This window comes from Triticum aestivum, chromosome 5B (assembly GCF_018294505.1).
Source record: "Triticum aestivum cultivar Chinese Spring chromosome 5B, IWGSC CS RefSeq v2.1, whole genome shotgun sequence".
NCBI classification, from domain to species: domain Eukaryota; kingdom Viridiplantae; phylum Streptophyta; class Magnoliopsida; order Poales; family Poaceae; genus Triticum; species Triticum aestivum.
In genome coordinates this window covers 511,166,455-511,172,457 of record NC_057807.1, presented here as the reverse complement: position 1 = coordinate 511,172,457, position 6,003 = coordinate 511,166,455, and positions in this window count along the sequence as shown.

The window sequence follows — 6,003 nt, the reverse complement described above, 5'->3', positions numbered from 1 at the left end:
GCTGAGTCATGGTGCCGCTGAAACGATGCTGACCAGTGCAACCACGCTTACCGGTATGGGACGGTCCTAACTGGGTCTATTGTCGTGCCTCTCGCCGATGCCTCCAACGAGGGAAGGTTATGGGTGCGCGCTACCCTAATTTGGTAGGCGGACATAAGCCATGATCCTTGTGTGCCCGTTGTTGTTGTTATGTGCAGATGTCCCCGTTTGGGACGGTTTATTGTTTTGGGCCACGACGGTGGTTTGAGGTGTCTTGAGGTAGACACAGGGCCACCCATGACTTAGCCTAGTGGGGAGTGAGTCGGAGTGGCCGGGAGAGTGTCATGGCAGTAGATCAGTTTTGTCGGAGCGCTGTTGGTCCACCCGAATGGGAGTGCGAGGCCATGGGTTCCGTAGTGTGGGTACAGTGTACTAACCTCTGCAGAGTGTATATTAAATCTATCGATAGTCGCGCCCGTGGATAAGGTCCTGATGACCCACAAGTGTAGGGGATCTATCATAGTCCTTTCGATAAGTAAGAGTGTCGAACCCAACGAGGAGCGGAAGGAAATGATAAGCGTTTTCAGTAAGGTTTTCTCCGCAAGCACTGAAATTGTAGGTAATAGATAGTTTTGTGATAAGATAAATTGCAACGAGTAACAAGTAAATAAAGTAAATAAAGTGCAGCAAGGTGGCCCAATCCTTTATGTAGCAAAGGATAATCCTGGACAATTTCTTATAATGAGAAAGGAGCTCCCGAGGACACATGGGAATTATCGTCAAGCTAGTTTTCATCACGCTCATATGATTCGCGTTCGGTACTTTGATAATTTGATATGTGGGTTCACCGGTGCTTGGGTACTGCCCTTACTTGGACAAGCATCCCACTTATGATTAACCCCTATTGCAAGCATCCACAACTACAGAAGAAGTATTAAGGTAAACCTAACCACAACATTAAACATATGGGTCCAAATCAGCCCCTAACGAAGCAACGCATAAACTAGGGTTTAAGCTTCTGTCACTCTGGCAACCCATCATCTACTTATTACTTCCCAATGCCTTCCTCTAGGCCCAAATAATGGTGAAGTGTCATGTAGTCGACGTTCACATAACACCACTAGAGGAAAAGACAACATACATCTCATCAAAATATCAAACGAATACCAAATTCACATGACTACTAATAGCAAGACTTCACCCATGTCCTCAAGAACAAACGTAACTACTCACAAAGGATATTCATGTTCATAATCAGAGGAGTAAAAATATGCATTAAGGATCTGTACATATGATCTTCCACCAAGTAAACCAATTAGCATCAACTACAAGGAGTAATCAACACTACTAGCAACCCAGAGGTACCAATTTGTGGTTTGGATACAAGATTGGATACAAGAGATGAACTAGGGTTTTGAGAGGAGATGGTGATGGTGAAGATGTTGACGGAGATTGACCCCCTCCCAATGAGAGGATCGTTGGTGATGACGATGGTGATGATTTCCCCTTCCCGGAGGGAAGTGTCCCTGGCAGAACAGCTCCGTCGGAGCCCTAGATTGGTTCCGCCAAGGTTCCGCCTCGTGGCGGCGGAGTATCGTCCCGTAAGCTTGCCCATGATTTTTTTCCAGGGTAAAAGCCTTCATATAGCAGAAGATGGACACCGGGGGGCCACCAGGGGGCCAGGAGACAGGGGGCGCGCCCAGTAGGGGTGGGCGCGCCCCCACCCTCCTGGCCAGGGTGTGGGCCCCCTGATGTATTTCTTCCGCTCTATAATTCTTATTAATTCCAAAAACATGTTTCGTGGAGTTTTAGGATTTTTCGAGCAGTGCAGAATAGGTTTCCAATGTTTGCTCCTTTTCCAGCCAGAATTCCAGCTGCCGGCATTCCCCCTCTTCATGGTAAACCTTGTAAAATAAGAGAGAATAGCCATAAGTATTTAGATATAATGTGTAATAACAACCCATAATGCAATAAATATTGATATAAAAGCATGATGCAAAATGGACATATCAACTCCCCCAAGCTTAGACCTCGCTTGTCCTCAAGCGGAAGCCGATATAGAAAAATATGTCCACATGTTTAGAGATAGAGGTGTCGATAAAAATAAAATATGGACATGAGGGCATCATGATCATTCTTATAACAGCAACATAAATAGATTTTATCATATGATTTGTTATGCTCAAGTAACAATCAATTCACAATGTCAAGAATGGTTCAAAAACTTCATTGAGAACTAATAAACTATAATCTCAGTAATTGAAGCAATTGCAATTTATCATAACATCAGAAAGAGTCAACAATAGAGCTTTTCAGCAAGTCCACATAATCAACTATCTTGTAGTCTTCTACAATTGCTAACACTCACGCAATACCTGTGGTTATGGAGTTTCAGCCGGACACTGAGAAAGATAGGGGCTTATTGTGTTGCCTCCCAATGTATTCACCTTTGGGTGATGTCAACAATAATAGCCCATGCTAACTTACATCCAATTGGATATATATATCATGATCTTTCAAACACGAGGAGCTTCCCAAAGGATAAAATGAAAAAGGGAAAGGTGAGGATCACCTTGACTCAAGCATAAAGTAAAAACATAAAGTAAAAGATAGGCCCTTAGTAGAGGGAAGTAGAGGTTGTCATGTGCGTTAGGGTTGGATGCACAAAATCTTAATGCAAAAGAACGTCACTTTATATTGCCCCTTGTATGTGGACCTTTATTATGCAGTCTGACGCTTTTATTACTTCCACAACAAGATCGTATAAAGCTTATTTTCTCTGCACTAATAAGTCATACATATTTAGATAGCAATTTTTATTGCCTGCAACATGACAACTTACTTGAAGGATCTCAATCCATAGGTAGGTATGGTGGACTCTCATGGCAAAACTGGGTTTAAGGATATTTGGAAGCACAAGTAGTATCTCTACTTAGTGCAAGGAATTTGGCTAGCATGAGGGGGAAAGGCAAGCTCAACATGTTTGGAAGGTCAATGACAACATACTTTAACTAAGATGTGAGAAAACATAAACCATTACGTTGTCTTCCTTGTCCAACGTCAACTCTTTTAGCATGTCATACTTAATGAGTGCTCCCAATCATAAAAGGTGTCCAAGACAATATATTTGTATGTGAGCCTCTCTTTCCTTATCACTTCCTATTAATTGCAACGATGACCAAGACTACGTTTATCAACTCTCAACAACTGTTATGCCTCATACTTTCTATATGTGAAGTCATCACTAACCATAAGATCAATATAAACTCTTTTATTCTTTCTACTTCCTCAAGATCATAGCAACATACCAAATCCCTTGACTCAACACTAATCTTTATTATAGATAGCTCACGGACTTGATTACATAAAGAGATCACAAAGCAAAACTCGAAACTACTTGATATCAAAACTTCAATCTACTAAATCAAAATACTACTAAAAGGATCGACTAAATAAAATGGTAAAGATAGGAGTGTGATGGTGATACGATACCGGGGCACCTCCCCCAAGCTTGGCAGTTGCCAAGGGGAGTTCCCATACCCAAATTATGTCCTCGGAGGTGGTGAAGCGGGAGTTGTTGATGATGTAGGCTTTTCGTCCATCTTCCAAGGCATAGGCTCACCATCATAGAAGGATGATTGAGTCTCCAGGATCCTTAAATATGCAGCCAAGCTCATCCTCTTGAATCTATATTCATACTCATAGTTTTGGTTTTGCAGGTCATAGATCTGGGCTTGGAGGTGCTCGATTTTCTCTTGAAGCTTGAAGATGGTCTCCCCAATGACTTTGGCATCCAGCTTGTGGTTGTTGGTGAACTCCGTGATCATCATCTGGTTGGCGTTGAGTCCATGCTCCACCATCCCTTGGCACTTGAAAACTTGCTACTCCACGGCTTCGAGCTTTGCCTCCATGCTTCCGGTACGCCTTGCTCCCTCCACATCGCGGATGTGCAGCACCCCCTCACGCATCTCAATGGTTTGAAGGTGTTGCAGCACCTCCGCGAGATAGGGGTTGATAACCCTCTCGAAAAACTTGTCCTTGGGAGCGCTTGGAGACGACATTTGCGTGATACGGTGGTCAAAACCTTTGGGAGTATATATAATGAATTTTTACCGACCAAAATACGTAACGTGCAAGAAACCGGAGTCCGGGAGGCACACGAGGTGCCCACGAGACAGGGGGGCGTGCCCAGTAAGGGTGGGCGCGCCCTCCACTCTCATGGAGGCCTCGTGTCCCTTTCAGACTACTTCTTTCTTCCTAAAATTCTTAAATATTCCAAAACTGATAAAAATTGCCATTGGAGTTGTTTTGGTGTCGATTTACTTACCGTACCACATACCTATTCCTTTTTAGAGTCTAGAACATTCTGGAAAGTGTCCCTTATGTATTCCTCCGGGGTTACGGTTTCAATAATATTAGCTTCAACATTGATAGGATTACCTGAAATATAATGTTTAATTCTTTGACCGTTCACCACCCTCGGACTTGTGCCTTCGAAGTTGTTGATTTTTATGGCACCAGAACGATAGACCTCCTCGATAACGTAGGGACCTTCCCATTTAGAGATAAATTTTCCTGCAAAAAAACTTAAACGAGAGTTGAATAATAACACATAATCACCTACATTAAACTCACGCTTTTGTATCCTTTTATCATGCCAGCGTTTGACTTTTTCTTTGAATAGCTTGGCATTCTCATAGGCTTGGGTTCTCCATTCATCAAGTGAGCTAATATCAAACAACCTCTTCTCACCGGCAAGTTTGAAGTCATAGTTGAGCTCTTTAATAGCCCAATATGCTTTATGTTCAAGTTCAAGAGGTAAATGACACGCTTTTCCATAAACCATTTTATATGGAGACATACCCATAGGATTTTGTATGCACTTCTATAGGCCCATAATGCATCATCAAGTTTCTTGGACCAATCCTTTCTAGATCTATTGACAGTCTTTTGCAAAATTAATTTGAGCTCTCTATTTCTCAACTCTACTTGACCACTAGACTAAGGATGATAAGGAGATGCGATTCTATGATTAACATCATACTTAGCAAGCATCTTACGGAAAGCACCATGAATAAAATGTGAACCACCATCAGTCATAAGATATCTAGGGACTCCAAACCTCGGAAAAATAACTTCTTTAAGCATTTTAATAGAAGTGTTATGATCAACACTACTAGTTGGAATAGCTTCTACCCACTTAGTAACGTAATCAACAGCAACTAAAATATGTGTATAACCATTAGAGGCAGGAAAAGGTCCCATATAATCAAAGGCCCAAACATCAAATGGTTCAATAACAAGAGAGTAATTCATAGGCATTTCTTGACGTCTACTAATATTGCCTATTCTTTGACATTCATCGCAAGATAAGACAAACTTACGAGCATCTTTGAAGAGAGTAGGCCAATAAAAACCAGATTGCAGTACCTTGGGTGCAGTTCTATCTCCAGTGTGGTGTCCTCCATAGGATTCAGAGTGACACTTGCGTAGGATTTGTTCCTGTTTATGCTCAGGTACACAATGTCTAATAACACCATCTACTCCTTCTTTATAAAGGTGTGGGTCATCCCAGAAGTAATGTCTTAAATCATAAAAGAACTTTTTCTTTTGCTGGTATGTGAAACTAGGCAGTATAAATTTTGCAACAATGTAATCAACATACCAAGGAGCAGTATGAGAAGCATTAACGACCGCCAATTGTTCATCAGGAAAGCTATCATCAATAGGCAGTGGGTCATCAAGAACATTCTCTAACCTAAACACGTTGTCTGCAACGGGGTTCTCAGCTCCCTTTCTATCAATAATATGCAAATCAAATTCTTGGAGCAGGAGAACCCATCTAATGGGCCTAGGCTTAGCATCTTTCTTTTCCATAAGATATTTAATAGTGGCATGATCAGTGTGAATAGTAACTTTGGAATCAACAATATAAGGTCTAAACTTATCACATGCAAACACAACTGCTACGAATTCTTTTTCAGTAGTAGCATAATTTCTCTGGGCAGTATCAAGAGTCTTACT